The sequence below is a fragment of the Polypterus senegalus genome, chromosome 12 (assembly GCF_016835505.1).
Source record: "Polypterus senegalus isolate Bchr_013 chromosome 12, ASM1683550v1, whole genome shotgun sequence".
Classification (NCBI taxonomy): domain Eukaryota; kingdom Metazoa; phylum Chordata; class Cladistia; order Polypteriformes; family Polypteridae; genus Polypterus; species Polypterus senegalus.
This window is the reverse complement of record NC_053165.1, coordinates 95,007,198-95,019,307: the sequence shown is the minus strand read 5'-3', so window position 1 is coordinate 95,019,307 and position 12,110 is coordinate 95,007,198. Positions and strand designations below refer to the sequence as shown.

At 38.5% G+C, this 12,110-nt stretch overlaps 1 protein-coding gene across 3 annotated transcripts in view; it reads left to right on the top strand.

Moving 5' to 3' along the window:
* The window catches only part of LOC120541393 (synaptic vesicle glycoprotein 2B-like), a 240,682-nt gene that overhangs the window by 78,202 nt on the left and 150,370 nt on the right, over positions 1-12,110 (top strand). Inside the window, exon 1 of one of the 3 annotated variants that reach the window (XM_039772973.1) lies at positions 7,502-7,525. The exons of 1 other annotated variant lie outside the window; for it this stretch is intronic. The gene's annotated coding sequence lies outside the window, so the exon portion shown is untranslated. Of the gene's footprint in view, positions 1-7,501; positions 7,526-7,711; positions 7,827-12,110 lie in introns of those variants that run through there. One more of the 3 variants, XM_039772970.1, reaches the window with a different exon arrangement.

Sequence of the window (12,110 nt, the reverse complement as noted above, 5' to 3'; positions counted from 1 at the left end):
TATTGCCACCTTACTTAGATTTTACCCTCCAATCAGGATCTTGGGGATACTACACAAATAATAAAATAAATACAGATTCTGCTGCCACAAGGAGAACTGTAAAACTGTCCAGTCGAGTATATTTCCTGCTCTCGTGAACCCTTCTTGACACCACCTATAAACAATCAAGTGGCACACAGTCTCCTCCCCAACTGCTCATCTCTGAGGAAACAAACAAGATCTTCTGGGGACAATAAAAGAAGGAGGATCAGCTGGTGATTCTCATAGATCAGCAACATCAGGACTAGGCGAGTGCAATGTATTTTAGTCGATTTTAAATGATACTCTGATGGGGAAAGCCCCACCAGTTTAGGCACAGGAGTGGCTATTGCTCCTTCCAGTATGGGGCACATTGTTTGTAATGTAAAAAGACTTCCTTTGCTAGATGACATGTGAACTGAATAAACATCCTTCCCCACTTGTACCATAGGGACTGTCTAATTTCAAAACATTTCAGCTCCTTTTTGGCTTATAGACCCACACCTGCTCTCTTGCCTTGTCAGGACTAAACCAGGCTGGCAGGTCATAGTCCTGCTTTGTGGCATGCCCACAGTCAATGTGGGCTGCTTTCAGCTGATGTAGTCCAAAAGGCTTGGGTTGGATACATAGACAACTGCCTCAAAGAAAAGCAATGAAGAATGCCTGCTTGGGTGCATTTCCTGCTTTTCCCAAACCTCATCTGTTCAACTTCACTCCTGCTCAGTTGTCTATGTCAAATTTTTCCTTTCTGTATTGATGATGGATGGTTAACAGAACAAGATGCAGAGGACAGAAAGATATGGAAAAAGATGATCCACTGTGGCAACCCCTAATGGGAGCAGCCAAAAGAAGAAGAAGAATTGATGATGGTGTGTGAAATTTGTATAATTACATTGACTATGACTTTTTGGTAAAAATGGAAAAAATAATGAAAAACAACAATGGAGAATAAATCTGATTCAGCTGTCAAGGATTACAGATACTTTAGAGGTAAAATGGGTCATTATCACTAAATTGCACCAATGTGAGTTCATGAATTTATATACAGATGCCTGTAAGTTTGGGGGTGCCAGAATTTTCTTAAGTGAATATTACCAAAAACATTATGAAACTGTTTAAAATATTTCCACAGCTTCTTCACAGGATTATGCTGATGCTCTACTTTTCTTTCAGTAACACTTACTCCTTCATATACAGATGCTCCTCTGTGCATTGTTTTAGGACTCAGTTGCTTGTCCTAGCCCAATTTTTGAAAACAACACAAAGACATCTGTGGAATTATTTTCAGAATTTTGAGAGAATACTCAGATGAATCTGATAAAACAGAAAGGCACTGATAACTTAGGAATGGAAATGACATCTTAATTTACTAATTCTAATACGACACTCGCCTTAACAAGGTACATGTGATAAATGTATATATATTTAGGAATCTTTCTATGACACACTAAAGAGGAAAAATAAGTTTTTTTGCCTCAAATTAAATTTTCCTGACATTCATAAATAGAAGGTGGATGTCACATTTTTGGGCGGCACGGTGGCACAGTGGGTAGCACTGCTGCCTCGCAGTTAGGAGACCCGGGTTTGCTTCCTGGTTCCTCCCTGTGTGGAGTTTGCATGTTCTCTCCATGTCTGCGTGGGTCTACTCCGGGTGCTCCGGTTTCCTCCCACAGTCCAAAGACATGCAGGTTAGGTGCATTGGTGATTGTAAATTGTCCCTAGTGTGTGTGTGTGCGCGCACCCTGCCTTGTGCCCTGGGATTGGCCCCAGAATACCCCCGTGACCCTATAGTTAGGATATAGCAGGTTGGATAATGGATGGATGTCACATTTTCACCAAATGTATAAAGGATAAAAAGTCACACCATTTGCAGACCATGCCATTGTTTCCTGTTAAAAAAAATAAAAATAAATGGATGGATGGAATTGATCCACTATGTTTTAAACTTGCACAAAGTTAGGTGAAAAAAGTGCTTGTCACAGCAGCAACAGGAAGAAGGCAGCAGTATACCTTTAATGGGATGGGGGGGGGGAACAGTGGGGAATACTAACAGTTTTTTCTAAATGTGGGAGCTGTCCAGCAGCTAACAGAATAGCAGCATCATAGTTTGGCTAAAATTGAAAGCTTAATGTATAGTATACAGTATGTGAAACTTTAGGCACATAGGTAAATGTGGACCAACACTGTTTTCATGATGTAACCTTCCTCTTTGTTCAACGTGCTTAAGCCAGCTTTGACATTATCAGCTTTTATTGGTCAATTTATTTACTGTCCATCTCAAGATAAACTCGGAGGAAACAAAATATTAACATTTTGCCAGAGCAATATATGTATAGGACCTGTGGTGGTCTGGCATGAGTGAACTATAAAAATCCACCCACAACATTCTCACATTGAGATTTAAGCATTTATAGTGCTCCAACCTCCTACAGTGTTTCAGTTTTTGTTCAATAAAGGCCTGGCAACTATCTTACCTAAACAAAGAGTGAAATGTTTATTTCTTCTACAATTTCACATCAGATGTGAGTGGGAATACTCCTGGCTGTTAGACAAATGCCTGGATGGCGATCATAGAGAAAGCATAAAACTGGCATATGGAAAAGTTATGGGAACCTTTCTATAAAAAAAAAATCCCCTTTCTCAGTCTGTGCCATCCTAGTTGGTACATGCTGATAATAGGGAATTAAACATCTGTTACGTTTTCCTATGACAGACAGTGCAGGAGGGTTTGAGGTGGGTGTTGTGCCAATGACTGTGGAATACAACCAGGACATCCATGGCACAGATGGGTCACATAGCCATAAAAGTATAGCACTGTGATGGAAAACCGTGAAATGTTGTAGATGACTGGGGAAATGGGCTCCCCAGAAAGTTATTTGCTGTTGGACTAAAACAGATAAAGCAAGAGATTGAATGAAAAATGAAGGAGATTCATTCATTTTTTAATAAAGGCTTGGCAACTCACTTTACCTAAACAAAAAGTGATGTGTTTTTCCTTCCACGTGTCTGATACATTTTATTTCTGTAATAAAGTATTTTAGTCGGTTTTATTAGTTTGCATACACTAATATGTGACGGCATTTATCATGTTTTACAGGATGTGTTCATAGGTTTGGACCAATATATTGAAAAAATAAGGTTATAAATTGTGGTCAGTTTTAAGGTAAACAAGACAGATTCATAATCATACCACCAGACAATGGTGACAAGTTGCATGTGGATTAGCATATGTAATGAAGAAATTCACTGTAGTCTGTGCAATTGACAATAATAACCCTATAAAACTATAAACGACCCAAATGATCAATAAGTGGAATCTCAAGTGCTAACTTATAATGACCAGGGGAGAACACATGCAATTTTTTCAGCCAGGAACCAACCAGCATCCGAGACTTTTGATGCAGCAACACGACCTGATGTGCCTCACTACTAGCCTAAAAACATAAAAAAACAAACTAACCATAAACATAATGAAAATATGTCAACTACTGTGCTGTTTTTCTGTTGCCACAGAGCAAGAACTTCTTTCTAACTATTGACTGACAATATTAACCCTATGAACCAAAGAGGTTCCCATCTGAAAGGGCTAAATACTGATTTCATACTGTTTGTATGAAAATGTGCTATATAAATAAATGTTGTTGTTGTTGTAAATAGAAAGGGGCTTGAAGTGCCATCCAAGCAAACCTCATTCCACTACAGAATAAGCTATGAAATGAGGCAGTGAAATAACAGTATGGTTGAGATGTTTCAGGTATTTCTCATATCCTTTGCTTTAACAAATACTATGTCTGGTTTTGTTGTACTGCTCTTTCATAGACAATATTGACATTTTTGTGTTCTTTTATGAAAAATGGTTCCTATTGTCAAGTTGGGCCCTTCCCCATAATCCATCAGGATTTGTATCCTGTTGCAAATCACACATTTTAAAAGATGTACTGAAGGACACAGAGGCAGGAAACTGCAGGCAATGAGGTTGGTAAAAAAGGCAGAAACCAAAAAAATGATCGAGAAATGAAAGTTATTTATTCAAAAATCACAAGTGCAGAATAATAAGTACCAAAATAAGTACCATGCTTACCAGTATCACACCAACATGATGAAGTTCCTGTTTGACTGGTAGTAATATTAGTAGATAAGCAGAACTTGATGTCATGGTTATGGTGCTAACCATTGGATCACTTTTTTTTTTATTAATTTTATTACAATCCATACAAAGCAATCAAGTTTTTACAAAAAGAAGAATTGAGTTAAGAACAGATCAATCCCCACCCCTGAGAGAGAGAGCAAGCCAAACGGCGTAAAATTTAAGGCTTGTAAACATACCTAAATTAATAAATTCTCTGTGCTTTATGAACCTATTTTAAAATATTACTGATCAGATCCTGCCATGTTTTGAAAAAAAGTCTGTACGGATCCTCTAACTGAGTATTTGATTTTTTCCAGTTTCAAATAATATAACACATCGGTTTGCCACTGACTTAATAGAGGAGAGTTTGGGTTCTTCCAGTTTATGAGAATAAGTCTGCGTGCCAAGAGTGTAGTGAATGCCATCACAATTTGTTTGTCTTTCTCCACTTTAAGCCCCTCTGGAAGGTTCACAATGAACTTGAGGGTCATTCGCTGACTTGTAAGCTGAAAGATTGGATAATCTTATAAGACATTGACAATTTTGAAAAACATTCAGCATTTGAGAGGCTAATTCATATATAGGCTGATGAATTTTCTACATATATGTTGTTCATTTTTAAATCTCATAATATATTTATATATTACAGCAGTGCTTCCCAAACTCAGTCCTGTGGCAGCAAGTTCTGTTTATAATTGGAATCCTGGACTAATTAAGTGAAATGTTATTTCCAAAGTTCTGTGTTTTGGGAACAATTCAGAAATTAGAAAACTAAGTGTAGTCAAAAAAATATATTAAAATGTACTAAGCAGTTATATGGGAATATTTTTTTTCTTTTTCCAGGTGTACTAATTGTTTAATCAATCCATTATTTACTAATTAGAGGGTCTGATGCTAAAGTAGTTGCACTCTTTCATGATTCATGATGTGTTGTTTGCCTTGGTGTCCACTCTGCTCGTTTTTAATTGTCATTAACGAGATACAACGGAGGGGGAAATCTGCACAGAGAAAGGGCAAAATATAATGAAAGCAACAGAATAGAGTTAAGCATTTAAATCTATAGCAAAAGCAGAAACATTTCTAAATGCCTTATAAATGTAAAAATCATGCTGCTGTGCTTTTCTGAATGTAGAATAAGAGAAATAAAAAGCAGCTAATTAAATGAGATCAGTGTTATCATCAGGTGTTGTCACTGATTAAGAATCTGGTTGGAACAAAAACCTGCAGCTTCTTACATATGCAAACAATGCATCTGTTATGGTCTGCCATAAAACCAGAGCTGGTCAATCCATTAGGCGCCACAGGCAGCCATTTAGGGCGCTGTCATTTGAGATTCACCATTCATGGGAGTTAAGGGGTGTGCATTCCGGATACCAAGGGGAACCACCCTCGGTCGTGAAACTATACTGACCGTGTGTGGGCGCTGTAACCCACTGGGCGCTGTTTGTGCTGCTCAAGGGGTGCACACCAAGGGGGATGTCCCCCAGGGTTGTCAAAGTATAACAATACGGACTACTCGCTACAGACAATGAGGAACGACATCTGTCCACCCTGCCTAGGGCTCTAAATGTGCATGGACTGGCACCGGATAAAGCACAACACAACTCATTTGAAGATCATGACTTGTGTCTTTCGATAGTACTGAACACTATTCACTTCGACACATTAGTGTTTTACCCATCCATAATCTTGAGAAGGAATATATCCACTTATAACTACTATAATATAATACTGGGTGCAGCAGAAATAACTCCCACATTTCGAAAAATCACTGTGGGATCTCCAAAGCAGGTAGAGGGGTGCGGTCCGTTCTGTTTGGTACAGTACATAATAAAGTTTTCAGTCATCACCATGCTGTGGTCGGGTGAGCATCGAGGCTTTGTAGTGGAGGCTTTTTTCAAAAATGGTGAATCTGTAGATGCGACGCAGAGGGTGTTTCGCATGCGGTTCGGTTTACGTGCTAATGAAAGTGTTCCAGACCGGAAAATGATTTTGCTGTGGGTTCAAAAAGTAAGGGCAACAGGAGGTTTTCAAACATCGTCCTCGGCCCCTGGACCAACTAAAGGAGGCTATTCAAGAAGAAATTGAAGGAATTTCACCCAACATGCTAGTGAGAGTGATGGAAAACTTCCAAGAATGGCTCCAAATGTGTATCAGCCGTCAAGGCCACCATTTGGACGATATCATTTTTAAAACTTAAAGTAAATAAACTTTTGTATATCTACATTTGGGAAATAAAGTTTTTGGTGATACCGCGTATCATTTTTTTTTTCAATCCCCTTTTAAAATGTGGGAGTTATTTCTGCCGCACCCTGTAGTTAGATGTTTTATAGGACTTTGCACACAACCTAGGCTTATTGTGGAGAAGATGTTAATGAGACAGGGTAGCGAAGCACACACCCTCATTAACAGAGAAAGTGCCTTAGGTTGACCCCTGTGATGCATTTGCACTTTTCTGCACTCTCTGCCTTGTGCTGTACGCCTCCCTTGGGTGTTTCTGTAGTGTCAGCCTGCATTGATCAACACGAAGGGAGCCTTTCGTGTGCCCTTTACTCCATCTCTGCTGGGAAATCCATTCAGAATTAAGAAAAAGCAAGATGAATGTGTCTTACAATGTGTCAAGCACTGCCAGTGTAACAATTTTTGGCGTCTTTTCCCCAATGGGGCAAATGACACTTCTACAAAAATGATGAACGAGCAAGTGGAGCCAGCTAGTCACACACACACACACACACACACACACAGCTTTAATTGACGCTCTAACTCTAGGTAGATGGGATTTACCACAATAAGTGCAAATCGTTATCCAAACATCAAGTGGCTAACCTGATCATGAAAATGACCCATCCTGCCATTCGTTTTAAATGTGCCAATGCCGTTTCAGGTGTGGTGGAGGCGCATCCACCGTATTCCTACACCCCTGGTCTATTATCAAAGTAATAATACTGTACACTTTGTGGATGGCAAAGTAGAAAAATCCGTTCAAAGCGTCCCGAGGGCTTGCCAGGTATGAAATACACCGAAAGCAGATACACTCAAGCAACCTCAAGCCAGCAGCGGAATGGCCGGGGAAAAAAAAAGCAGAAATTCACATGATAAAGCATCCAGATGCGCGTTTTCGTTCTTCTTTTTCTTCTTATTTTTGCACATTGTCAATGGACACTGCACAGCCTCGGGGCAAACCGTGCAGTCGCAGTTGTTGTATCAATGCCTGCTGCTGCAGCCCACGGCGCGATGGAAGGAAGGAAGGAAGCACAAAAAAGGGCGCGTAAACGACTGCGGCTGACGTTCACCTGCAGCGTTCTCAAGCCGCAGGGTTTTAAGTCCCAGGGGCAGGCGGGCGCATGCACGCAAACACCGCAGCTTTCTTGCTTTAAGGTGAGTTGCTGGCTCCGCTATTATGTTCAGCTTCATCTATTTCCTATTTAGCTTAAAAGTCAACACATCTGTCACGAGCCGTCACCCTGCCCCCCACCCATCTGCTCTGCCCGTCCTCCCTCTCCCTCCCTCTCTCTCTCTCGCTCGCTCTCCCTCATTCACTCCCTCACACACACACGCACCCCCGCCCGCCCCGAGAGAGCGCTTGTTGCTTGCACGCTCTGCACGGGTGGACTCTACCATTTGCACGGGCGCAGAGGCTCGGAGCGCTTCTCCTGGGATGAGCTTGGAGGATCTAAAGGTTGGATTCTAATCCTTCGTTTTACAGCTTGCCCTGTCTGCGTCTGCAGTTTGAATGGCTTTATTTTGTTAGCCTTTTACAATCTATTTTTCTTTTATGATTTTGTTTTTTCTTTTTTGTTTTGTAAAGAAAGGATTTTTTTTTTTTACCTGGGGAATGACAGTCCAGGTAAGAGACAACTTATTCTCTTGTTTGAGTATAATTTCGTTTAAGTATGCCATTCATTATTTACATTTTTTTTAAATTCTTGATCTTTTTAAACTTCATGCAGTCCCTCTTGTTATTAAGATGTGTAAGGCTGTGTTAGTGTTTTTCAAATTGTAGAGCGTACACTACACTATTATTTGACATCTCGTTTTGTGTTTGCATCGTATAACTGGTTTGGATGATCCAAGAAAATCCGTTTAGTGCTGTAAAATAAAGTAACACAATGCAGTATTATTACTTGATACGAATGAATGAACAAGGTGAAAATACACACGCAGTTAACTCCGATTAACTTTCAAGATGTAGCGGGTACTAAAATAATATCTCAGAATGAGCACAAATGAATCACGTTGGATAGACAGGAAAAGCATTTCGTTTGAATAAATGGCTTTATGATTCTGATTGAAGAGATAACAATTTCGGTGTATTGCAAACCTTCTTAAAAATCACCTTGATATTATTAATACAAGAAACCAGTCCATCACAGGTTACATTTATAGTCACCGATTAAACTTAAAGGCACACCTTTGGGATTTATTGAGAAACAAGAATCCTTGGAGAAAACTTGTGGGCGTTGGGGGGGGAGTGTGTAATCTCTTGCTGAACGCTGACTATAATGGGATTTGAACCCAGATCCCTAGAATGTAGCAGGTGCAGCTGTGTTTGTATTTGTAGATATGGGCTTGAGAAAAATCAGATCAGAGCTACAAATGATAAAGCTGTTTCTGTTGTTGTATGTTTCTATATATGAACATTTTGCTTTGCACTAGAAATAAAGGTAATGGAAACCACAAGCAGCAAAAGTGTTTTTTGTGGAAGAATCAAATGCCTGAATCTATAAATAATGCAGTGTCTGCTCACTCAAAAGCTTTAATGCATTTTAGCGGAAGTGTAGCTGTAATCTGGTGTATTTAGCTACACTCAAAACCCATACTGGTCAAACTTCAAGAACCTATTTTTATTTTAACTTTCCCATGGAAATTGTTGAATTGAACTCAAAAAAGAATTACCCGTTGCTCTGGTGTGTTTGCCATGTAGTCAGCTGTCATGATGTTGCAGATTTGAGATGAATTCCGCCCACTGCCAGAAGGGCAAATGTGCTCACTAATGCAGCTACAATGATGGGAGTCCCCCTTTTGCTATTTCATTAGATACTGTAGCAGTCCTAAATTTTGGAAAAGACTGGCATATCTTGTCAATATCTGTGAAAATGCCTCTGGGAACTTCACTGTAAATTTTCAACATAAAACAAAATATAAAAATAGAGAAATGGAGAAAATGTATTGTTATAAAAATATTACAGCTTCAGTCCATCCAGTGTTTACTGGATTTCTTGCAAATTTCTAGAATGTTTCTTTTGTCATGAGTTGCCTGTCAGGTAGCCTACAAAAAAATATGCGTCTTCTTTGAAAACTTCCTTTTCCTTTACTTTGGTCTTGCACTGTCATATTTATTGTGATCATCAAGTAGTGAATAAAGCCCTTTAAATAAGGCTTCATCAACAATTAATTTCCTCAGTTAATTTGATGGGGTGTATCATGATTTCTCTATGGGAAAAAAAATGCATAATAAAAAAAATATAAGTAGCTTATAAAAATCATAATTGTAAAACATGAGGCCAAAACCATGGACAATTTTACTGTAAATGCTTACTACAATCTTTTTACAATTTCTTTTTTAAATTGTGACTTAAATTACAACATATCTGACTATACATCTCTGACTAAATGAAAAGGATCACAAGCTGATTAACATAAATTGATACCTTAGCAAATTGGAATTTTTTATTGGCATTTTCTTACACTGTGGTGGCGGTGATATGGACTTCATTCATTTCTGTTTTGTACATAGCAGTGTGTATCGCCTAAAGTTCTCTCCTTTGAATTCAATTAAATAAATCATAGCCATTGAAGTATATGAAATATGATCTGCAGCATCTAGATTTGAAATTCACCTCAATAAATGTCTCTTTCTGTGTAATAAGAACCACTCAGAGTTTTATTGCTGAGCAGAAGCGTGGCGAATGATTTAATGTCGTATTCCTATTGAGAAAGTAAGGCTGAGCTTGTTTAATAATCTTGTCAAACTGGTACCAACCTCATTTAAGCATCCTTAATGAAAATAGAAGAAAAGCACGTTAAACTTCATTGATCTGGAAAATCATTATAAAATTTACACTGTGAGGCACAAAGATAAATATTTTAAGCTTTTGCTTTTATTTATTCTACAGTATGTTATCAGCCATACAGGGGAAGCTATTTTTTAATTCTGCATTTCCAGGTCAGACAGCTAGAAACAGTTTAACAGATGCATTTTACTCCAAAAACAATACAGTGGACAGAAAGCATACCCCCCTATCTTAAGATGTAGCATTTTCTTGTGTTAACAGTCTGTAAATTGTATGGATTTAAATGGCCTTCTTTTGCACTGATCCAAAAGCACACAGCAAACCACATGAATGCAGTGAAACCATTAAAAAACAATTTATACATATACAGTCCTCTATGTCAGTACTTGAAAGCACCTTTGGCAGGAAATACTGCTACCAGTCTTTTGGGGTAGCTTTGTACAAGGCTGGCACACTTGGATTTTGGGTTTGTCCCCTTCTCCTTTTTGCACAACTGTTTGACCTGGGAAAGGCAACCTGTTTTTTGCTGATGAACATCAACCTTCATTTCAAATATTTCCGCTTGGATTTAGGTTGGGACTTTGACATAGCCACTCTAGAACATACACCTTTTTTTTTGCAAGTCACTCTGTGGTAGCTCTAGTCTTTGGTTCTGGGTTCATGTTCCTGTTGAAACATGAATTTCTGACCCATTTTCAGTCTTTTTGCAGATGTCACCAAGTTCTTCTACAGAATCTCCCCGTACATGGCTCCATCCATCTTTCTTTCAATCCTGACAAGTTTCCAAAGTCCTTGCAGAGGAGCTACAACCAACATTATGCTGCCACCACTATGCTTCTCAGTTGAGATGGTGGTTCTTTGGTGATGGGCTAAATTAGGTTTTTCTTCAGATAAATGATTTGGCATTTATGCTAACTTGTTCTATTCTTTTTGTCTCTTCTGATGACAAAACCTTCTGAAATTTAATTGTAGGAACCTTCCCAAGTTTTCTGAGATTCCAGATTGACATTTTGAGAAGTGGCTTTCTCCTTGCCAACCTCCCAGATAGTCCCAATGTGTGCAATATTTTTGATATTGTGGTGCATTGCACATCTTGCTTTCTGACATCAATTGAACTCTGTATGTTTTTCATGGTTCCCACTGGATTCCTGGTGGCCTGCCTGACCAAATGTCTTCTCTCCTGATCACTTAACTTTACCTTTGATGGACACCCTGGTTTTGGCAAACTGTGTCTGGTGCCATGCACTTTCCACTTCTTACTGATCAACAGTGCTTTGAGGTATCCACAAAGCCTTGAAAGTCTTTTCATATCCTTCTTTTAATGTGTACCTTTCCACAACTTTGTAACAAAGCTATTTTGAAAGGTCTTTAGAATCTATGCTACTTTCTTTGTGTATAACTGCACTTACAATATGAAGTACAATATTAAATGGCTGTTTTTACTTAAGTTATCATAGTAATTGCAGTGTTTCCACACAGGAGTTAGACAGTTAAGTTTCTATATCAACTTGAAGAAAATTGGTTATTTCAGGAATAGTTTAAACAACGGTAAAGGAGATGAATATTTATCAAAGATAAATGTTGCAGTTTCTTGTGTTTAATGTAAGACACTTTTGAACACAATTTTTTAATATTTTGAAACTAAGGGTAAAGATTAACAGAAAAAAAATCTGGATTAGTCACATTTAAACTCCAGGTTTTTAGGTTAACAACATATAAAAACTATTAGAGGAAGTGTATTCTTTTTGTATTTACTGTAGGCAGACCACTTTCACTATAGATTTAATGCAAAAAAAAAGAGAGTAAAAACAAACAGGCAAGACTGCAGTTTCTCTGGCAAATTTAAATAACAGGTGTAGTTTCTTTGTCTGGTCTCAGTGAAGCAGCAGCTATTTTATATATGTATGTATTGTAATATGGGCGCTATATAGTGCCCAACCCGGCACAGA